Source organism: Emydura macquarii, unplaced genomic scaffold (genome assembly GCF_026122565.2).
Source record: "Emydura macquarii macquarii isolate MOO-44397 ecotype Brisbane River unplaced genomic scaffold, CSIRO-AGI_Emac_v2 contig_2897, whole genome shotgun sequence".
Taxonomy (NCBI): domain Eukaryota; kingdom Metazoa; phylum Chordata; order Testudines; family Chelidae; genus Emydura; species Emydura macquarii.
Genome location: NW_027133034.1, coordinates 4,695,397 through 4,720,398, shown reverse-complemented (window position 1 = coordinate 4,720,398; position 25,002 = coordinate 4,695,397). Strand labels below are relative to the sequence as shown.

At 37.9% G+C, this 25,002-nt stretch overlaps 1 long non-coding RNA gene across 2 annotated transcripts in view; it reads right to left on the bottom strand.

The window, feature by feature from the left end:
- The window catches only part of LOC137166920 (uncharacterized), a 133,346-nt gene that overhangs the window by 42,578 nt on the left and 65,766 nt on the right, over positions 1-25,002 (bottom strand). The window contains exon 3 of one of the 2 annotated variants that reach the window (XR_010923873.1): positions 6,537-6,605. The exons of the other annotated variant lie outside the window; for it this stretch is intronic. This is a non-coding gene — a long non-coding RNA (uncharacterized lncRNA). The remainder of the gene's footprint in view (positions 1-6,536; positions 6,606-25,002) is intronic. 2 annotated transcript variants of the gene reach the window in all.

The window sequence follows — 25,002 nt, the reverse complement described above, 5'->3', positions numbered from 1 at the left end:
AGCACAGAATGGAGAGGAGGTGAGCAGCCCTCAGTGCTGAAAGAACAGGTTCAGGACTATTTAGAAAGACTGGACATACATAAGTCCATGGGGCTGGATGCAATGCATCCGAGGGTGCTGAGGGAGTTGGCTAATGTGATTGCAGAGCCATTGGCCATTATCTTTGAAAACTCATGGGGATCGGGGGAGGTCCCAGATGATTGGGAAAAGGCAACTATAGTGCCCATCTTCAAAAAAAGGGAAGGAGGAGGATCTGGGGAACTACAGACCGGTCAGCCTCAGCCACCAGAAAAATCATGGAGCAGATCCTCAAGGAATCCATTTTGAGGTACTTGGAAGTCAGGAAGGTGATCAGGAACAGTCAGCATGGATTCTCCAAGGGCAAGTCATGTCTGACCAACCTGATTACCTTTTACGCTTACTCTTCATAGACCTGCCTATGCAAACATAAATAGAGTGGATCAGCTCTCTTTTCTCTCTTTAATTTTGTGTTTTCAATGGATAAGGAATGTAAAAATATAACTAAGATTTCTAACTAGCTAGGGAGAACAGAACACTTTAAATACAGATATTAATCCTCCTCAAACATCAAGCATTTGAAACTATTTTGATATTTTTCCGCACTAATTCTTTTTCTTTACAAGTTCAGCATCACAATTTAATAAGAGTGTTCACAACCTTTTGTTATGGAAAAGGAGGTTCTCCAGGTTCTTGTAGCACTTTGGTGTACTGCGTAGGTCCAGGAAAGCCTAGGTAGATTCAAGGATATTTATAGACCAATCCTTGAACTGTTTTGCATATGTAATGAGTTGACATCATAAATATTCAGTTCCACATATGGAATAGATAGCAAGATTAATCCTTTAATATTTTTTAGGTAGTCTACCAATGCCATCAAATCTACCCAGAGCCTCCAATATTCATGCCACTTCAGAAAGAAATGACAGGGTCTCCATCTATACAATGTCATTTGTTCAAAATGAAGAAAACCAATGCAATAAACCCCTAATTATGTGCAAAGGACCCAGATAATTCAAAACCCATCAAATATTTACCATCAATAAATGCTCCATTCTGTGAGGTGATGTACAGAGACAGATAATCCTGGTTGAGTTAAGTAAAGACTTCAAAGTCTTCTGGCCAACAAACCTGATTATGAAAAGTTAGAAGTTCCTAAATTCAGCTGGCTCCACAGCAGGAGGCAGCACTTGCATTTTGGGTCTTTAAAACTGTAGATTGGAAGCTTGTCAGATTTCAGCTCAAATATCTATTCTTTTGAGTCTTTATACCTACCAAAATATAATCATTAAACACTAGGCCATATTCTGAATTCATTTGCACCTCTGCCACCACACACTTTACGAGCAAAAGTTTAGCAGTGCAGGTGTGTAACAAAGACCACCCAATTGTCAGCATCCCTTTTGAAAAAGGCTTTGCAATTGATTGAGGATGAATTTCAGACTGTTGTGCCTTTTCTGTGCATAGACTTGTTAACAAGATACAGATGTTTTATTGATCAAATTATAACTGAAAGGAAGTTTGAATCTAAAAAAGACAGATAAGACTTTTCCCCACTCTAGTATCATATGAAACTCTGTTTGCCCTATTATCTTTTTATTAGACGTGACATTTAATTAAAGCAAGTTTAATACTGCAGTTCTGTGGACGTGTTGATGAAAAGATCTGGTTTTTTTTCCAGTTAAGAGCATCACAGAAAAGTACAAAGTGTAACCTCATTACTCGTGATTGTGATTTAATGGCCTAGCATTTTACAGTTCATCATGCTCTATCCATTTACATTGTATTACATGGGTATTTTAAGCAACTTATTCTTAAAGTACTGTACCTTTTATGTGCTGAAGTGCCCTGCACTTAAAAGACAAGGGAGGGTGCTCAGTACCTTGGCAGGAGAAAAAGGGACATTTTTCTGTGTGTAATACCACTGGACCAAATTCTGCCAATAGTTACATCCAGGCAATGCCATTGATGTCAGATGGTTTGCCTCGGTGTGACAAAGAGTGGTGCTCAATTCAGGGTTAAGTACAGGAAAAGTACAGGACTTATTCAGCAGTGTGGTTCTCCTTAAAAAAAAAAAAAGGAGGGGGCAAAATAACGTAAACTAAACTCCATCGTCCCCAAAATGAGAATGGGATGCACTCAATTTACCCAAGTTTGCCCTCAACTATAGTACTGCTATTATTGCCTTGCTCCCATTAAAACTTCACCACATTTTAAGGGGTGGAAGGACAACTGCGGGAGGCTAACATTCATTCATTTTTTTATTTTCTATTTTAAGCATTGAGGCTTCAACCTAGCAAGGTCACTAAAGTCACTGGGGATCTTCACATGCTCAAAGTTAAGTAAATGCTTAAATGCTTTGCCAGATTAGGACAAGAATGCTCTGCACTTGCAGGACCAGTCCCTTACTGAACGCAAAATTCAGCACACACTGTTCCTTGTGGTATGTGCTGTAATCCCCAGTGAGGATCAAATGGCTCTGTGTAACTGCACCTGGGATTTTATGTAGCTATATAATGTATGTTTTCCCCCACAAACACAAAAATAAGTCTATCACTCCATGTCATTTTAATAATCAATCCAGAGTTATTAGGTAATTTTGATTTATATCATCCAAATGTCAGTGACCAGGGTTCTTCTTCTTTATGAATTACGAAGTAGAAATCCAGACTCATATTTGTTGGCAAATTTTTCTCTAAGTTTAAAATACACAACCTGATTTTTGATGTTCTTAAGTGGATCTGTTCGGTGCTGAACAATTTTGAAAATCTGTCCCCTTATACAAAAGTATCTACCCAATCTATCACAAGTTAATTTTTTTCTTCTTTAATGAATTGTGCCCCAAGGTAATCTGCCTAACATATTACTGTGTGTTTCTTGGTTTTCAGACAGTGGACATTCCTGTGAACCTCAGAGATATATATTCTATAATAATGTGTAATAAATTTCAAAAATGCAAACAACACTGTTAATATTTCAAATAAGTTTAGTAGTACAGGAATTTATGCTGACATTAAAAGCCATACTGAATTGCTTCTTGGGTTATTTTGAGAATATCTTTATTACTAATATGACAAAAATTTACTTTAATGGCATCATAAACCAGAAACATGAAAGCATTATTAAAACCTGCTTCATAAAGAGTTATCAGCTGGCTATCAGTTAAGCTGTTTAGACATGATGAAATTGCTAGCTAAACACACTGGACCACTTCATACACACTGAACTAGCAGTGATGTAAAACTGATGGTTATGGATATTTAAGCTAAAAAGAAGGCTTTACTAGTCTAGCCTGGAGTAAATGGTATGGCACAGAGAAAAATCATACACATTTTGAAATCGAGTCACATCTTCTGGAGACTTCACATAGCTCCAAACTTCTTCCAGTCAGCATTCCTACATTCCAACTTGCACATCTCAGTTAACTCAACCTATTCACTCGCTTCTTTAACAGACCTTGCCCAGTTACAACAGCAGGGGTAGACTTACAGTGAACATTGGTAAATCCAAGCCTATGATAACTGAGGGAGAAGGCCTCACCATAAAGGATATCACTGGCAGAGACTTTAGAAGAGCGGAAGAATTTAAATATCTAAGATCAATGGTTGCTGAAGATAGTGGCCTACTGAGTGATGCCCTGTATCATGCTAAAGCTGTGTGGTGCAAATGCCATCTTTTTGTCACAGAGAGCTCCCACCAATAATGTTAAAAGGTAGAATGTCAAACTGTAATTTAACCCATCTTAATGTACAGAACAGAGATTTGTCCAGCCACAAGGAAGGAAATCAGTATGCTCACCACCACGGAAATGAAAATGTGTGTGAGCTGGTCAAATGGTTGGACCCTCCATCATAGGAAATTAAACGAGATTGAAAGGGGCCTACTGGAGCTTGCTCCAGCTGAAGACAAGTTGATGGATGCTAGGCTTGGTTGAGATGGGCCTATCCAGCAGAGACCGGTAGGATGGCTCTTTCAATGACTGTGGATGGAAGATGACCAAGAGGGAGACCAAATACTCGGTCCCTGGACTTGATATCACTGGATCTCAGAGAGACAAAGCTATGTGACAGCCTTATGTATGATCATGAGTTTTGGAAGAAGGTTATACAAGTCACCAACCTTGAATAGGGAAGTGGCGAGAAAAAGAAGAATCATCACATCTTCTGAAGATTTTTTTTATTCCTATAGCAGAACACTTGTTCTATCCATTGCCCATCCTACCAGTTATGCTTGGAAACATGTCATTTTGTTTAATTTATACAATGAAATCAGTCACTTTAGGTTGTTATGTATTTTGCATCACAGAAGACCTACACTCTATTTCCTTTCTCCTGGTTTGTTGAGGTGAAATCATTTTTTGTCTGTTTGTTTAGTTTTAATATTTTTTATCCTTTTTTCTTTCTTTTAAATAAATCTAAATTTCAAAAAGAAATGTTGTTTTGTAATGAAAAGTCACAATGTTTATTTGCCAAATTTGACCTGAACACACAAATATTTTCATTCAACCTGTAACTGCATCTTTCTGCAACTTTAGCAGGAGGAAAAGATAAACATCCCTTGTTTAAAGAAGATTCTGTACCATGCACATTTGTTTGCAGGATCAAGACCTAAAAATGTATTGTCTTCTGTACTTGAAGAGAGGGCCAGGGGCATCATTTAAGAAACATTCTGAGTAGGGAGGCAAAGTTGTGTCAGCACATGGAACATTATGTGATTATATTTTATCCTGTAAAGTTGTGGTGGTGGTATGGTGGTTGTGGTGAAAGAGAACTGAAAAATATAATGGAGCATGCAGACCTATGAAAAAACTGTCATATAGCAAGTAACGCCCCTGTTAAGGGTTAACACTGAGTTTTAGTTAAACAGGATAAATACTATTTAAATAGAAGAAAGTAAACAGAAAAAATGCTCTGAGTATTGATTAGCTCCTTCTTAATATATGCTATTCCATCCTGCATAAACAAGAAAAACTGATAAGCATTGTAATTTAGTAGTTGGAGCAAAGTCTTATGAGATTTATGGTGTAACCAATGTTCTTATAGATGATTGTTTTGTGTTGCTGCTGGTGAGTAGAAGTAAAATAATTTTAATTTTTTACCCATTTTACAAAGGAAGTGACACAACTCATTGGAACAGGGGACTGAGTAGCTGGGGGCACACAAGCAAGGGAAGACACAAAGTGATGTTTTATTTAAATGTATGTATACATAAAGAGGTTAAAACAGTGAAGTAAATGACTGGGGCACTAATAGATGGAATGGGGTCAGTTTTTCCCCTAGATAATCTATTTATGATCGACACTATGGTGATGGCAGAGAGATGAAGGCATGCAAGCCTGATGTATAAGAAAACACCACAAACACACCAGTTCTATGCTAATTATATTTAGGAATCTTTTACAAACATCTCAAGACCCCATCCCTTCCACTCCAAAATTTTCTTCATTCCATATGGTTTGTCTCATTTATTACTCTAGGTACCAGATGCTGTTTGCAGTTATCTGACTGAAATGCCATCATGTATAATATACAAGCTGTAAATGAGAGTGAGTGCATGGTAAAGGATCTTGGGAAATGGATATGGTGATCAGATATTTTCGTAATGCTTCTCTTTAGTCAATCAGTCAATCCCATCTATCAGTCAGACAACCTCTTTTTTTTTTTAACCAGCTGCAGATTTTGAGTGTTTTATAAGAGTAGCACTATGTAGAATGCATCTGACGGTTACAAATTAATAGGTAGCTGTGCTGAGGTCCATTTCTGAGAGAAAAGGTTGCAATCATTATGGTAAGGGAAGATGGAAAAAAAGTACCTTTTGACACTCCAGCTACTCAGTCTCCAGGAACCAAATGGGATCCAAAGATAGCCCTCCCTTGCAAACATCTTTTAAAAGGACAGGGAAATTCCCTCACTAATGGCAATAGATACCATCTCATCATACTCTCTAGTTATTTCCCCAACCAGAATTCATTCTTATTTGCATTAAGTCTGTCATACTTGGTCAGGTTTGAGTTGTGGCTGCAGTAGTGTGTAGGACTCATACATTAAGCCAGATTGTGTCATTAAGGCATGTCTCTGAGTAGGAGATAGTGAAGGAAGGGACAATGCCTTCCTCAGCTCCTGGTACATGTAGTCTCTGAATCACCCTCCAAGAAAGTTAGAATAGGCATTCCACCTTCACTAATCAGTCACAGCCTTTCCTATTCCCAGCTACTTTTGGGGTTGCTAAAGTTTCAAGGACAGCAGCAGGATACAATCTCAAAAAGTAGCAGGGAAACTGCAGACACTGCAGTTATGCTTGGTCCATAAGCTGAGGTGCAACGTATGTCTCACCTTCTCCCTTACTCCCACAGTTCACTTGTACAAGTCCCAGCCACAGTCTGGTTCAGAGTCAGTAAATCCTCCAGCTGGGAGATTCCACTACTTGGTTAAGTCTCCTCTTCTTGTCTGTCTGATGCAGCAGTAAGTTTGGAAATTGGCTCTTCTACTAAACAAACAGGAGAATTGGAAGACACTTGCCTTTGTAGGAGTGTTGCCAGATTTCTTGGGGAACTCATGCCTTTGTGACTACAATGATATCCACCTGTTCTGTTGCAAAATAAATAGGAGCAGTTATCGTCACAACACTCAGCATTAATAAAAGACTTTCAGGTATGTGTTTTATACAATCCCAAAAGAGCAAATGAATCATTGTTACTTAGATATGTAAAAAGTATATTAAAGTGTTTTTATATAATATGAACTTGTTTATCAAATGAACTTTTAGCCCATAGGGCTAGCTTGCCTTTATTATATTCACTGCTTTGCATTATATTCAGCAGTAATGCAAGGAACCTGTATCCTATAAGACTGTATCCTGTAAGGCCTGTATCCTATAAGACTTTAGCTTCAGCAAGTTAACATAAAGCTTGAGACCTTTGAACTTTGAACAGCTAAACAGCCCAATGGAAAACCCCAAGACCCGGGGAGCTGAAGGGGAATTTCTGTGTTTAAGGGCAATTTCTGATCACAGGAACAACCAACCACAGTATCATGTGTCCAACCATAAAAGTGTCATTGCAACGAATTGACGTACATAACAGGTACATGAGCTACATCCACAGAGACTGAACCACAAGAGGGCCATAGTAACGAATTGACATATATAATAATAAGTTGAGAACACTGAAATACTAACCTATAGAAGAAGGATACTCCATTTTTAGTAATGTAAGGAAATACAAATAAGGAAAAAGGGAAAAACCCTACTGAATATGCATCAAACATAGTGGCGTCAGCATATCATATTATAGAAGTTGCACCGCAGCCCAGGGGCAGTAGGAGAAAGAGATGTAGTCTCTGGGAGGTGCCAGAATGATGGCCATTTTGAAGAGGGGGGAAGGTGATGGTGATGAGGAAGATGATGGCTACCATTTCAGATTGTTCTACAAAGGATGGTGTAAGTATATGGCTGTGCAGATGTACATTCTGTACTATCTCTATCTATCTTACTGAGCTGGGGTGTTTGTGACTGTGCTAAACGTATTAATAAACTATTTGTAAATATAGAAGAACTCCTATAATGTGAATGTTGCAACTGTGCACATCAGGGGCTCCCAACTATATAATAATTTGAATAATACTGGGCCTGATCTTGGGACAAGAACTTGTCTACCTTCAAAGTGATAACTGGGGATTCTTAAGTAATCAATATAACCAGTAACCTAATAGTTTAGGCTACAACTTTAATTGTAGTTACAGCTTTCACAGCACCTTATTCATTTGTAGTACACTAAGTCCAAAAACATTCTTAGAAATCCAATCTATGCAGACATGTTAAGCCTTATTTAATTTAAAAGTCTTTAGGTTTGACTTTTTATGGAAAAGAAATTCCCAAGCCAGTGAATTTTCATATCTTTAATTACTGACACCACAGACCAATAGCCCAGATCAGTTTCTATTTTCTAATCTTATCCAAAGGACAATTGGGGGATGATCTGGGAACAGAAAATGTGTATGAAACAGAAATGTCTCAGTCATTCCAAAATCTCTAGAATGTATAATATATAAATGAAATAGCTACCCAACAATACTGTCCAAAATACATTTTCTGTGACAAAAGCAACACCACAGAGAATGTTATTAAACAAGCAGTACATTTATGAATGTTCAGCCAGCTCAATAGACTGAACAGTTTGATGCCACTTTTCAGAAAAATCATCAAGTAAAAAATTGAGTGTGCTAGGCTCCTTTTCTGTGCTATATAAACAGTCAGGGGACATAATTCATTCCCCATACCCTTCAGAATTCTTCTCTAATCTCTCTCCCTTTTTCTTTTTCTCTGCATTTATATGAATAATAAAGGAGTCTGATTTCTTAGATTGCATATATGATTAATTTATATGTTATTGCAATATATCCATAATCATGTTACTTTTCTTTATTTTAAAAATATATTAAAAAAAATAAACATAGGGCCAAAATTTGGCATTTCCTATGGGAGGAGTCCTGAAAGGGAATGGAACTCTAGCAGCTGGGCAGAGGTGCACAGACTGGATCAGGGAAGTCCCATGTGTGTTCAGTCATGACCCTAACCACTGCTTCAGAAATTAGCAGTATGAGCTGCCTCCACATCATCTAGCCATACATATCATTAGGCACAAAGGGGCTGGAATCAAGGGCGTGCCTCCATTGTCCTTGGGGCCATGGATCACCCCCAAGCATCTTTCACAACACCCTGCCGTGGCCTGAATAGCATACAGGATAGAGAGGAGAAGGTGTCTTGTGTCTTGTACCTTAGCAAAGTAGACAGGGCCAGAATCTAGCCTGTGTAAGGAATAATGCCTTCTGGGCATCAGAGAAGTCAGCTTGGTAGCAGCTTTCACTCCATCTTTAAAAGATGTTGCCTGAACATCAAGTGTGTGTGTGGGGAGGGTAGGGAGGGAATGAGCTATTGCATGGTCCCGAACAATGGGGCATGAAATGATGCAGACAGCACTGGTCGACCTTCTAACTATATCTCTTTTCACTGTGTGTGTACACAATACTTAGTACAATAGGGTTGCAATCCATGAGTGGGCACTACTGGGATAGAAATAACAATGGTATTAAAACTAGATTAAAACAGAGCATGGTAACATGTGACATGATCAAATAATAAAAGTAGACATAAAGGCTCATTACTCAGAGGCCACCAAAGTACATCAACAAAATACAACAGACTTCTAAAGCAGTATGTTAAAAAAAAACATTAAGGAGTCCAGATCCTCAGCTAGTGTAAACTGGTGTCGCTCCATATAAGCTAATAGAGCTATACCAATATACATCAGCAAAAGAACTGGCCAAAATGTTTGTTTGTTTGTTTTTTATCAGCATGCTAGATGGGAGAGCTCAAAATGCACTGCAAGCATGGGTGGATAGGTAGCTATATTATCCCTTGTCTGGAGTTACTTGAATTTTTTTCAGTGAAACTAGTTTGTAGTTACATCAACATTCCTTATGCAAACAAGTACTAGTGGGTGACAAAGTGGCAATTCCTTATCACCACCACCCATTTTTAGAACAAAACAAATGATCCACCAAATTTACTTATTCAAATGCCGAAATGGAAAACAAACATCGATGTATTCAAAGTTGTGCTCCTGAAAAAGCTAGGTATCTATATTTTTCTGGCTGTTTAACAGTGCCTAAGTTGAAAAGTGATGTATCACTATTTTTAGATATTAATTATGTTTCTAACAATATTCTGGATCAAAGACTCCACAACAAATTTGTGATTTGATTTCTTCTTTAGTATCATAATTATACAGTGTAAACAACTTTACTTTTCCCCAAAGGTTGTGTAACTTTATGAAAGCAGCAGGGATGGAAGGAGGGTGGGGAACAAAAGAAAATCTATTGAAGTAGAAATTAAAAAGGGATGTTTGATATGATAAATAATGACTAGATAATGGGTTTCATTGGGATATGGAAATACATTCCACAATGAGTGAAAACCTGTGTGAAGGGGTTTGATATGTTTACTAATGTTTTTCCTCCTTGTGTAACCAGCACCAAGCCAGGTCCAAGAAGAGGTTTTAGGGAATCACTCAGGTCCCCTGGGAAATTATTTGGGGATTATTGGCAGGAGAAGCCATTAGCAGTTGCTTTTGTTTGTTTCAGTGGACAAATGAAAAGCAAAGAGCAAAGGATAGTTCATGCCCCCTGAAAGGAAAGGAACATAAGTGGAATCAGGAGATTCTGAGGTATGGCACTGAGAGGTTATTATAAAAAAAGAGAAAGAAAAAAGGAAACCAGGAGCTGACGTCAAATTGCCCACTCCTGCAGCAGGTAAGTGGGATAATGTGGTTAGACAGAGGTTGTTGTGACTGAGTGTGCTGCTCCAGGTTCCTGCTGCCAGAATGCAGTGCCAAATGAAAAAAATAACAACTATTCTGAGTAGAGACGGCACAGAAAATTCCCTTTGACATTTAATATGATCCCAACATTTAGCTGCAAAAAACTAATCTGGCAGGAGAGAAGGCAACGCCTTCTGAGAGGACCATCGATCTCAAAGAAATATCAGACAGACAAAAACCCAAGAAGAGCTAGCAGGAGGCCTTACCTCCTGAATGAATAACTGCCAACTGAAAGGTCCAGTGGAAAGAGAGAGACTTCCTTGGCAGTAAAGGTTCGTATCCATTTACCTGAATTGCTGGATTAATAGTAAATATAAACCATTTATTAACAATCCCTCACATTATTACTGCAACAAGGATTTGGCCTTTTCATCTAATGAACAAGCTATACCTGGTACGTCCTTCCCAGTACATATGCTAGGTGCTCGTCCATTTGAATGGTTTTGAAGAGCCATTTTTCAATAAATGTTATTCACAGGGGGTTCATCTATCCCTTAAAGTAAATATTCTTTGGTCTGTATTTGGTGTTCACCGTTTTTAGCCAAAACATCAAAGGTTTATTTTATGCCATCAAGGCTGCTAAGTTTTTTAAAGTTTATTATTTCCTTTGTGTTCTCTGTAAATGTCAAATCATGTCCAGGAGTTTACTCTTCTATTAATCTATGGATCAAGATCACTAATCCACATTTCCAATGTATTAACTTCTGCTATTAATTTATTCTTTTAGAGTTGAATACGTAGAGTCTGTTGGGGATTTATGTGAAATCATGGTTCCAGGTGGTTTTGGCTTTGAAATTCAATAGCCACACCATTGAGCAATGGATGCAGCTACAACAGCAGCTCCTCCAGCATCAGCAGCGCCAATTAGGGGGTCCTGGAGGTGGGGGGAGTAACGTTCCCCTAAGATTTTTGCACATGCTCAAATGTACATAGCTGATGGGTGTAGGGTGGGGAGAGGGGGAGGAATGGCCTGACTACTTTTAAGCAGTGGTCCCATATCAAATCAGAAAGACTGCTGCCAGAGCAGTCTGAAGTGTTGCTCTGGCTGCATAGTCACCCTACCACTGAAATTTGAGCCAGGTGCCCCTCCTTCCCGACAGAGGGGTGGCCGGGTCAAATTTCAGTGAGTAGTATTGCAACCTGGTGCACAGGGTCACAGTGCCACTGAAATTTTTTCCCGGCCACCCACCCCTCTGTCCATATAGAGGGGTGCCTGTGCCAAATGGTGTGATCTGGCGCATGGGGAATCTGTTCCTGTGCAGAGGAGCTCAGGGGAGCCTGCTGAGAACTTGACACCTGGCTGCACTGACTCATGCACGGTGTGGGTAAGAGAGAGGCAAGACTCCCCAGCCGAGGGAAACCTGGGGTCCCCGTGGGGAGGGGATGGGGTGACAATGATCAGGAACTAGATTGGGATCCCAGATTGGGGGAGGATGATGACTGGAATTTTCCCTCCTCCCAGCCACCCAAGAAATATGTGAATTGGTGCCATTGTCAGCAACAAAGCGGGGAGGGAGGAGGAGAAGGATACTGAGTAACTGCTATGACATGGGTTATTCCTAGAGCAGCTTCACACAGTGCAGTGCTGTTTGAGGGCAGCACTGTGCATTGGAATTTGACTGGAATTCTGGGTTTTCTGTTGCCGGTTTGGGGTTTGCAGTTTATGCTGTAACTAATATGTATTAATATGGGTGTGGGGAGTTTCCTGACCGGGGTGGCAAGGGCATCGGGAGCTGGAAATTAATCCCCTTGGCATCCCCTTTAGATTGCCCTTGCGCTCAATGACATTTCACTGAGGTGGGTCACTAATTCTTACTCAAACAGGCAACGGGCAGACCAGTGAGGTACGACTGTAATGTTATTCGCCAAGATGGCCTCTTCAGAAGTGCTTCAGGAGCAGAAGGGAATTGTGAGCTATGCCGTGGGCAACAATTATGATGCCATTCCACAGAATGTCTATAATAAATAAATAAATAAAACAAGCAATTTCTCAGTTTTAGATTTTGCTTTATCTCCCCTGCAGGCTTCCAGAAAGTACAGCGAAAAATAGATCAGGCTATATCCTGCTTATCTGAAACCTTAGCGGATCCCAATCTTTTTCTATGAACTATGTAAGTCAGTGGAAAGCCATTATGTCACCTTTCTCTTCTTGGTTTCAATAATGATGAAGTGCTGTTTAATATAACTCAGTCAATTGCCTTAAGAACTATACAGCTATGCTACCTCTAACCTAATCTTCTTTTCCTCTACGAATGCCTATTTGCAATGCTGTTAGAAGACTTACATCTCAGATGAGCGCATTAGTCTTACTACTGAAGGGCATGCAATGCTCATGTCTACATATACCTTATGTAAACTGAAAACTAACAAGGTTTTTTTCACTGTGACAGCTGTTTCAATAAACTTTTGAATTTCACACCCCCATTTTGAGTATGCAAATAGGGTGGAGATGTGGCGGCATTCACCAGGCAAGAGAGGTGTGGGAAAAGATAACAAGAATAATATATGTGTATGTGCCCCTCCATGGCATGGGTTTGTAGACAGCTGATGGTCAGGATTTCAGCATGAAACAGAAGCTGATTACCCAGTCCACCTGCCATTTTGAAAATGTGGAAGGGGGGAAAATGAAGGAGGACTGAACTGCGCAAATGAGGGAGAGAGGTGGGGGTTGTTATTAGAAAGTCTCCTACCTCACATCCGCCCAAAATGCTAGCAACCATTGAGCACTCAGAACAGAAGTTAGCAGAGCTATATAGCATAATAATAATAATAAATTGTAAAAGCTGGTATTCACGCACCAAGGTGATCTTCCTTCTATGTCCTGGGGTAGGATTGGGGCTAGGAATTGGACTGGCTTCCTAACAGCTGCCCTCAAGGTCTGGAGTTCTGAAGTGATCCAGTCTGCACAGAGAGATCTCTTCATTGTCTTCCTCATCATCTTCCTCCTCCAATGAATCGTGGTCATTTTTTTCTGTTTATTTTTTATCTTCTAATTGTCCTGAGATTCCACCTATCAAAGTGCTGAACCTATTTCAATAAAAAAGGGCCTACACAAAGTAAGGAATAAAGTGATATGTGGCACTTTACTCATGTGTATTCTCACTGCTAAGTGGTTGGTCCCACCTTGTTCATTTTGTAATTCATTATATAACTTGACTTCAAAACAGAACATAGGAACTTTCAAGGAAACCAAGGAAAACATACGGTCCATTAAAACCTTCACTAACTAACCTTGGGACTTTTTAATGTTGTTTCTCCCACCTCAAACTCCCACAGTCTCAAATTAAATCAATTCATATATCGCCATTTATCATCCCGGAAATCTCACTCACAACTGTACTCTTCAATTCTCTCCTCCAGAAATGTGTCAGAGTAATTCACGCTCGCTTCTATCACTGTCTTTGACAATTTGTTCCATTACTCAGCAACCCTCTGTATAAAGAAATTCTGTCTGAACTGCTTTAGATTAATCTCCTTTTTAATATCAATCCATTATCTCTGTTTTTAAGTAAATTATTATCTCAAACAGTGTATTGGTGACAATCCATTTCTTTGCCTTCATGATCTTATAAACCTTAATTAGCGCCTTGTTCTATTAAGACACATGCCCTGAGAAAACATCATTTTCAAATATTTTAAAATCTTCTCTTTCACACTTAGGAAAAATATTTAGAAGTGCACAATAGTGCCTTTTTCATCTTTACAGATATGATTTATAAATCCAAAATAGGGGAAGAATTCAGATTAAAGTGGAAGTTGTTTACATCACTTCACAAAAGCAAAGTGGCCAAAGAAGCCTGGATATTTCAAGACAATATTCACCTGTCAGGATACAGTGTTCACCTGTGAAAATCATTCCTTTTTGTGATCCCCCAAAATCTTCTTCTAGTGGTCTTTACAGTGTGAGGTATGACACACATCTGATTTCAGCTGTGTTAACACTAATCGGACAGTATAAAGATTTTATTACGGCACACATTTCATCTTTTTGCACTAGCAGGGATAGTGATATATGGATTTGCCATTTTTGAGTAGCTGTATACTTATTTGTATGGCTATATATATTTTTATGTAGCACCTACACGTGATGACAATGAGCACTGTGGGGAAAAAAACCAGGAAGTAAAACATTCACAGAACAATATGGATTAATGATTAGTTTGTTAGGCTGCTTAAAGTTACAAAACTCTAGCTATCTCTACATTTCTTCTTTGCCCACTAAGACTACATTTACTCAAACAGTTACTACATTATAAAGTAGTTTTGATTTATCATTACTTCATAAGCTGCTTTAACATAGTCTTTCACACTTGAAATATTTACATAACTCCCTCACTACCATCCTTTTTTACCTCCCTCAGTAACAGCTTTAGCACTTGGAGACTGCTCATCCACTGAATACGGCTATTATATTGGTCACCTTTTGGTTTTTGGCATATCTCCTGTATTGTGCATGTTTCAGCAATCTCTGCCAATAGTTTTTATAGTACTTAATATTTATGTTGTTATAGTACTTAATATTTGTACAACATTTTAAAGATGTAAAGTGGAATGAAGTGTTCCAAAAAGTCTCCATTCAAAAATGGCAAAACATTTCATTTCAGCATTTTTTATCTAAATGAAATAGTTTTATATTGAATTGAAATATTTCGATTCAATTTGTCGAAATGACCCAAAACATTTTGTTTCAAATCAAGTGTGTTTCAAATTACATTTCTCTATCATGCTGCATTACCTCATAGGAGTTGTAGTTCAGATACCTCCATTCTCCAGTAAGAGCTGAGAATCTCTGGATGGACTACATTTCCCATGTTGTACCTGCAGCCATCTGACTCCTAAGATGTACCATGCTGATTGGTCAGAGGGGAGACCATGTTGCATCATGAGAGAGATAAAGCAGACAAGGAGACCAGCCTGTAGTAGAGAATGGAGGCATCAGGCACTCAAAGTACAACTCCCATGAGGCAGTATTATACCACAGAGGAATGCACTTCAGTGCACTGAACTGACTCAAAACGAAACATTTCAGGTCAGTTCAACAAATTGGAATATTTCAATTTGGTTCTAACCAATCTAAAGTATAATATTTTGTTTTCAGTTTTCTACCACAAAAATAGAAGTTTTCAACAAAATCAAAATTTTCCCATGGGAAATTTTGATTTTGTGGAAACTGCATTTTTTATTGAAAAATCATTTTGATGGAAAATTCCTGACAAGCTGTATTCATTGCATGCATTTCATTGAGGCAAAGTGGGTGAGAGAGACAAGTTTTCGCAATTACAGAGCACAGTTCTGTGTAAGCTCTAACGCTTGCCTCTCTCACCGACAGAAGTTGGTCCAATAAAAGATACTATCTCATCCACCTTGTTTCTCTAGTATTCTGGGACTGACATGGCTACAACACCACATGCATTTCATTAACATATTTCAGCATAATTCTTTGTACTGTGTACAGAAACTTCCTCCCTATAATCAGTTTGCTCCTCTTGTCTGATTTATTCATTGATACAACAATGACACAACACAAACCTCAGCTAATCTTCTGCCCTGAGACTGGAAGGGTTTACATCCAAGACCATCTCTGGGCAAGCTCATGTGTTCACCCTGCCAAAAACACTCTACTCTTTTTATTCTGGGTGGAAGGCAGTTGAATTAAAACATCACCATGACCCAGCAGTAACTACCCTTTGTCTTTATTTGGTATTTTAGCACCTGAACCTACAAAAGATGCAACAAAAAGAGGATGATAGAATCTACTGTACTGTTCCAGTCACTTATTCGAAAATTGAATATAAAGCATTTGTCTTCCCCTTGACTTTTCTTTTATTTTTCTGACACTAGAAGTATCATTCTTTCCCACATTGTCCTGTACTTTAGTTATACTGCCCTTAACATTTAGTACCAAGTCTCAGATTGTTCTCAGACTGAAACCAAATCCTCTGTTGGTGCAAAAAGAAAAGGGAAAAAGTTGGCAGACAAAGAATAAGGAAAACAAATGGAGACAAACCAGAGGAGAAGACAAAGGAGCAAGGGGAAAGGTACTGGTAGAATTAAAATAGGGATAAAATCTATGCACTTATCAATCGTAGGCAGAATGGAGGTGTACGCCAAAGTAACACAACATAGATCTTTGTTTTCCTCTTACAGCTAGACCACATACAGATGTTCATGAGTCTGCTATTTCCTCCAAGCCAACAAACCTGGTCCTTTAGCTCAGGCAGTAGAACCAAGTATGTTTTTAGATCCAGAGTGTGACATGTTACTGAGGTCTTGGCTTCAATCTCAACAGATGACCAAACAAAGGAAGTAGTTTAAGAAGCAATGTCTGAAGAACAACTAGTGTGGGCTTTGGGAAGTAAAGAAGCAATAGGGATAAATTGCTTGACCTAAAATAAGAAAAAAACCAAACAAAAATCTTTTAACACACCACATCAAATTGTGAGGTGATTACTCAGTTTTAATTCACCCCTTCACCAGGCAAATCTCCCACTGACTTCAAGTGAGTGTTTTACATGAATAAGGACTTTGGAATTTGGCCAAGAGAAAGGAAGAGGGTCATATTACTTTCATCAGGTCTTGCTTTTAAATGGAACCGATTTAAAAATACTGTGGTAGAGAGTAGAATGGGAAAGGAATCCTAGGAACTCTTGTCAGCCTACATTAGCTAGTCAAAACTCCCAGGAAATTTAACTGTTTTTCATTGGAATCTCTCTTCCCTCACCCAAACCCAACAAATCGATAAAAGGGGCAAGTGGATAGCAAGCAATATAAATCAGAAGTTATGGACTGTAAACATTGAAAAGCTAAAAACATCAAGGAAAATCAATGGCTGGTAGGGTTAAGGACCATAAGGTGGAGTTTTTTTAAGTATATCAGGAACACATGAAACCCTAACAATGGTATAGTCTCATTGAAGATGGTAAGATTATTGATGACGATGCAGGAGAGACAAAAAAGTGTTCAATAAATATTTCTATTCTGTACTTGGAAAGAAGCAGGATGTTGTACTCATTTCACACTAGAATTATGAAGCACTTCACAAACCATTAATAACTAAGTAGGATGTTAAAAACAGCATCCAGTATAGAAACACTTTAAAGGCAGCAGACCTGGATAACTTGAACCCCAGAGTCCTAACAAAGTAAGCTGAAGAGATTTCTGCCCTGCTGATGTTAATTTTAAATAAATTTTGGAATACTAGGAAAATTGCAGAAGACTGGAAGTATGTTAGTGTCATGCTAATCTGCAAAAAGGGGAAGAGGGATGTACTATAGGCTGGTTAGCCTGACATAAAAACCTGGGTAAAATGATAGAAAAGTTAACATGGGTTTTAATCAATAAAGAAATTTTAAAAGGTAATATAATAAATGCCAAACAAAATGATTTTAGAGTTTACACATTTGGTTGATAAATGTAATTATGCAGGAAGTCCTGAAGCCCACCCACTGAGGACAGAATCTTAAGAGATTTTAGTCACCAAGATCAAACAAATCTCTATTGCGCATGGGTGAACTGTCATTTTTTTCAAAAGCTTGTAACTTGGCCAGACTTCGGCAGGTCTTTACAAAGATGATAAAACGCCTGTCTCTGATACAGAGCCCTCCTTTCCTCCTCCATGCTTTGGTCAAATTTCAAGTGTCTGTTCCAAAGCATGGAGGTGCTAGAGCTTTTTAAAGAAAAGTTCACCAGAATTTAACATTGGCAAGACATTATATTTTTCCCCAGCTTCATTTTTTAAAACAGCTGAACTGTTTGCACTGAAATATTAGTTTGTGGTCAGGCAATTAAAGATTTTCAGTATGCATATGTAAAAGAGAGATGAATTAAGGTTGCACTGGAAACCATAATTCTGCCATTTCCTCATTTGAGTACTTAACTCTGCAATCTTAATGATCCATTAATGTAATTTTTTGGATGTAATTGTATTTACAGTATAAAACATTTCCTAGTGAATAAGATGTGTTTACATATTCTGTCTGTCCATAACTACTAAGCTATTTTATGATGAACCAGTATTCTGAAATCTCAAGTCTGAATCTTTTATAATTTCACAGTAATGTGAGTTGGATTCTAAACCCAAACTTAGAACCAACCACTGTATTTTTGTTTAATCAAATCTAAAACTCGAAAGGTCCTATATGCTGTTTCCAATTGAGATTCACTCAAAATATATTGTCCTGAGATTTCTATCCTCAAAGAGGACAGAAGTGTTGCAAGATCAGTTCACAAAATTTTGGTGCATTTGAATCTGAAATTTGAACCTTACACTTCATTTGGTGTAATAACTGAATCACAGTCTAGTCCTAATCTGTATCCAAAATTGCCTCCCAAATGTAATGTTTTTAAAAAATAATAGTCTGCAGTTCTTTTAAGTAATAGGAGTTTGGATTCTCCCTCCCCCCAACAAGAATCTGAACCAATAAAAAATAAAACAAACAAAAATCAACCCAAATGACTGACTGTAGAGTGCCACTATACACAGACATTTGTCAAAACAGATGTTACCCTGTAACTGTAATGAAAAAACTCTCTTATGATTGGAGAAAGGCATTGTTTAGCTGGATTTGATGGATGGCGACCCAGATCTAGAATGTCACTGTTGTACATGTTCACTTTAGTTTCAAATGAATCATTTTAAGATATGACCAGAATTATACTTAATTTATAAAATAGAACACATGTATAAGTAAGAAAAAGGTTACTATAGCCTAGTTCAACACAGAAAAATGAAATACAAAGGATTAATGAGGCACAGGACAAGAATTTCTAATATAAATACATATAAAGTTCTGAAAATAGCAATATAAAATATATTTTAGAAAATTTACATAGAGTACATTAATATGTGCTAAACTTCTCTTCAGTTTTAATAAACAAATAGTTTTGCTTTTGTTTAAGCACAAGTAGAACACTGAGCTTTGGAAAGCATGTTATTTATAACAGAACTGCAGCAAAATCAATGGTAAATTTGCACACATACTTTTGCACACTGTATGGTAACTCAGTAAATGACATACAAATATAGAGTAAGATTTTGTCCCCTATGTATGAGTTCCCTTTGTCCTCTCCATTTCTCACTATACAGTACAGTTTACTGTGTCTTGACTTTGAATAAATCATGACTTCACATAATTCTCAGTGACTTCATTGGAGATGCTATGCTCATTTGTATGAGAGTAGAACATAGCCTAGGAACATGAGCGTACAATTGCAAATTAAGAACAAGATCTTCATTGTCGTCTACTTATCCTGAGAATCACAGCTTCACTCATGTTACTTGTGTTATGCAAACATGACTAGATTTGGCAGGTGAGTATTGGGAGAGGAAAGGAAATAAGGAACTGCCCATCTGGGCATAACCCATGTAAGAACTAGACAGAATTGCAGTCCCTGTTCTCATAAAAAGCATAGAGATCTTTTGTTCATTTCAGCAATGAGGTTCCAGCTGAGAGTTGATAGGTAATTGTGACATCTCCATAAGAACCAGTCAGAATGTGGCTTTGGACAATCAGCATCCCCAGCCAGATTCTGATTTAATTTCTGCAGCTGCTGACCCCCCAAACATATGCTTTCAGGAAATACATAATGGCACCATCTAAATTCCAGCTGGGTGACAAAGTGGCCAGGAGCTAACATCATCAATGAAAGTACATTCAGTAATAACACTTAATCATGATAGACTCCAATCGCTCAGAAATTTCCATGGAATGCTAGGCCAACATTTTCAAAAGTGACGTTGGATTGTGTGGGCCTCTTTGTGTGTGTCCAGGCCTGAAGTTAGGCACCCAAAAGATTAGGCACATAAGATCAGAAGGCACTTTTGACTATGGTAGATTTAGTGTATTTAAGTAATATTTAGGATAGGAGCAGTAGAGTATTTACAGTTGCCCCCGTCTCTAGTACCATCTGAGTGAAAACAGTTTATGGCATAAGGGTCTGATCCTGCAAGATTCAGAGTGTCTTCAGTTGTCACCAGTCTGAGATGAAGGCAGAAAGTATCTCGTACCAAATATTGAGCATCATGCCTCATTGGGCTCTTGCTGAGCTACAGTATGGTGTTAGTTCTCTTCCGATATCATTTACTTCTTGCTTGTAATGTGCTTTTTATCACAAAACAAATTTTAATTTAAGGCAAAATAATGAAAATCAGAAACACACACAAAAATAAAAAACATAAAATGTATGTTATTCTATGTACAACTTTCGAAATATTAGCATTAGTATTCAGATCTACCGAACAAAACGCTATTATTAAAGCAACTGAGCAGTTTTAATATTATAAATATGTATGACTATGAAACAGTGAGGAAATATATTCTGCTCAAAGTTCTCCTAATGCTGAATATTTTAATGAAACTTATTACATTTTTGTACAAGTGCTTTAAATTATCCACTTTAAAATTAGATAAAAGCTATTTGAAAAATAATTATGAGTATATGTTCATTAGATTGGAGTTGGAGGACTGAGAGATAAGGGCATTAGGTCAAGTCCTTCAATCTGCCTCCAGATACTCATTTCCACTATAATGCCCATAAGCACATTATGGCAATTGAATCTCAATATTTAGAGAATTCTAATTCACTTCCACTCTTCTCCACAAAACAGATTCATTCACAGAAAAAGAATGTGAAAATACAAACATAATATTCGAGCACCTTCAGCCAAGGATGCTCCTCCTCTGTATCCTGCCAACCAAGCCAATCAGCATGCATGACTTTACCATGCAGTTTGTAAATGTTGGTTTAAATTGTAGTATTTACTTAATAATGGCATTGCTTTATCCTTGCTTTTAAGTTAATCACAAACTATCCTCCTCCCAATCCTTGCCAGGAAGCCTCCCTTAAATCCAGTGTAAATCATCAACATAATCTGTGTAAATAATTAATCTGCTTGAATCTTATTCCAACAACACCTGCACCAACACTGATTACCAGATGTGTAATTGCATTTCTCTTGTATTTAAATAGATTTGCCTTTACATTCTATTCTGATGACCCTCTCTATGATCCAGGACAGGCTTTCTTGGCCTCTCTCTGGTTCTCTAATGGAAGTGGGTACTGAAATAAACCAATGCTATATCAAACCACGAGTATGTACCTTGACCAGTTCCATCCAAATTCATAGGTCAAAGTCAGTCAGTGAACTGAGCAGCATGGGGCAAAATGAATTTCTCTCAAGACCAGTTAATCAAGAGCCTGAGCAATATATGAATTCAACTCTGCAGCTTTTCTCACTGTTTCAAGGATTAAGATACAAATTTACTTGGATAAAAAACTCTGTTTACAGCTACGCTGTTTTGATACTTTGACTAATACCTTCTATGGATAGAGATTTCCAGCCTATGTTCTGCTTCTTCATCATATAAAAGTGATCATAATCTGTGCTTCCTACAATATAGATATTTCGGGGATACTAGTATATATGGCATAGGTTAAAAAAATCCCCCATGCATAGCTTTTACTTTCTTGAGCTATCTTTTTTCCCTTTTAACAAGTAGCAATACACTATCAAAGTTAGAAATTAGAAAATAAGTTAATACATAAAGAGCTTGTCTAGTTGTTTATTTTACCAAAAAAGAACATTTCTTTCTGTGAACCCAGAGCAGCCTGTAAGGCTTTTACTCTAGGGTCGCGGGGTTCCGAGATCAGAAGAGTTGCCTTGATCGAGGGATGGGAATGACCGAACAAGAATGTGAACAAGGTTTCAACTGAAGAAATATTGCTCATTTATTTATTCATTAGTAAAGAACAGAGTACATAGACATAATTAATAAAAACACAAAACCAGAAAAAGATACAAAGGCCTAATATTCTACCATGCATGTATTCATTTCATATAGTGCATAATTCTATTACTTATTACCTTATGCTTACAGACAGATGGTCGTTTGTAAACTATGTTTACAGATAGATGGTTGTTTGTAAACTCCTTGTTACCTTATACAGACAGATGGTCGTTTGTACAATTTCACTACTTATTGCCTCATGTTTACAGATAGATGGTCGTTTGTAAACTGTGTTTACAGACAGTTGGTCGCTTGCAAACTCTCTCTTATAGTACATAATTCTATTACTTACTACTTCGTGCTTACAGACAGATGGTCGCTTGTAAACTATATTTACAGGCAGATGGTCGCTTGCAAACTCCTAATTATCCTCATGCTTACAGACAGATAATTGCTTGTAAACTTCTAGTTACTCTTATATAGACAGATAAACAGACAGATGGTCGCTTTTTATCTTAAAGCAAGTGTACTCTCATACATTACCAAATAGCACTTCTTTCCCTAAGCCCCTTGGGCCGAGTTGACTCTGATAAGTGTTAGCCATCCCTTGGATGCTGCTGGTTCATAGAAGGGCTCAGTCCAGTTACCGAGGATCCCAGCAGGCTGCAGTTCAAAGTGCGACTGACTTCAGAGGGTTTAAGTACCCTCAAACTGATCAGCTTGATCAGTATGTAACCAACCAGTGAACAGTGTCACTTTTGCGGTCAGTGTGTAATCAACTAGTGAACAGTGTCACTTTTGTGGTCAGTGTGGTTACATCATGTGACATGTTCACAGTGACCAGGTTGGCACTTCCTGTTTTTACTCAACCGGCTGCGGTCAGCTCAGTTGTGGTCAGCTCATCCGTTCTTATTTTTGCCCTCCATTTGTGCTGTGCCTTATCAGGTCCTTCCAGCTCTTTTCCCAAGCTATATACTTTACTATTCTATCTTAAAGCACAAAACCCATTAACTATTCTTTTTACATTCTACACTTTAATTCACTTTTCTTTCCTTTCACTATATTAATACTGGTTAGAACATGGTTTAATGCTAGAGATGATAATTACTATTAGAACTTTACAAATCATATTTCACTAATGTTTAATCAAAAAATACCAAGCAAAGAATTCATGTAAACATAACTCTTTTTGTCATAGCCAAGCTTAAATTCCTTGTGACAAACTTGAATATGGATATTATTGGCATGCTCTCTTCATTTATACAAGGTGAAATTCACCTCTGCGCAGAAGGCAAGAACAAAGTATATTCATGATTAGGAGCCACTTAAGACCTACTTTAAGCATTTAAAGTGGGACTTAAGTAATGCATAGGCTTCTTGCTGACCCTCTGCACAGGGATGAATTTCACATCCACAGTGTGTCAGGTGCATTGGAATAGCTTTTCTGTATGATGGCTCCAAGTACTGCCTTTCCCTGCTGGTATCGAATCTATTTATTCTGAATTAAACAGAGAATGAAGAAGCCTCTCTGATCCCTAGAATGAAGATGGAAGCAGGAAGGAGTATTCCTCGCTTTCTATATAATGAAGGCATGATGAACTCTGATTGTGCTCCAGAACCAAATATTAAGGTTTGGGCCCATTCCTAAATTTAACTTATATTGTTATAAGTTACAAAAAACTAGGAATATAATATCCGCTATATTTTTTCACATCAGCATTGTACATGGTAAAAGTTAAGAATACTTCATACTTATAATACACATTTTTATCCTTGGAGCCTCAAAACTTTAGCTACTTATGCTTCAAAGTGAGGTTGAAAACTAATACCCATTTTACAAATGTGTAGTCAAAGACACAGAATGGTTACATGAGTTATCCACAATCACATGGTGTGTCTGTTGTAAAGCTGTGATTGTAAATCCCGATTCCCAGTCACCTCTTCCAAACACAAACTCCTCCTTTCTTGCTAACTGTACACACCATCTGAACTATGTTGGCAAACATAAATAAAAAGGAAAACTTCCTTCTTTAAAAAAAAGCCATATGAAAAAGGAGATTGGTATGACATTTAAGATCCTCTGAAAACAGGTTAAAAAACATACATATTGTAAGTCTTGAGCTTCTTTTCAGCTAACAAGTTGTAGGTTGAAACTCATTTAAATGGCTAACGAGAATACATGAGCCTCAAGGACAATGGATGGTGTAAACATCCGATGGCTCAGGAAGCCAGATGTCCTCTTAGTGATTCTAATTCCAATGAGAACAGCACATATGCTTTTAGAATTTCTGTCTCACCTGCCACCTATCTGTAAGGACTCCCCACTTCTTCCTCCACCCTACCCCCGCCCCGAGTGTAGCCCTAGGATCCTTGATGTAAATAGAGTGATTAACATGTCTCTGCATGTATGTAACGACCATTATCACTGTTCTTCTCTCTGGATGTGGCAATGTCTGTATTTGTAAGTGAACTGATAAAGAATTTAAAACGTACTATGTAATCGATAAGAAAGCATATATAATTGACCACTGTAACACCATGAAGTTGAAGCTGATTTATCAGACTTCCCGGTATCGTGAATAAACCTCTTCAGTATTGTCTGAGCTGCCTGATTCTTGGAGAGAGAATCCTTTGTGCTTTACAATATAAATGCAAAAATCCTGTGGGTGAATTCCTGGCCCCATTGAAGTCCATGACAAAGCTCCCATTGACCTCAATGGGTCCTGGATTTTACCCTACATTGTTAGGAAGTTTATGTGCTTTGGAATTGATTCTCAGTGCTCATCCTCCTTTACATTTATAATATGTTTAAATAAGAAACACAGTACAAGTGCCTAGTAGAGTAAAACTAGTATAACTGCATCACTTTAAAAATTGGAAAGC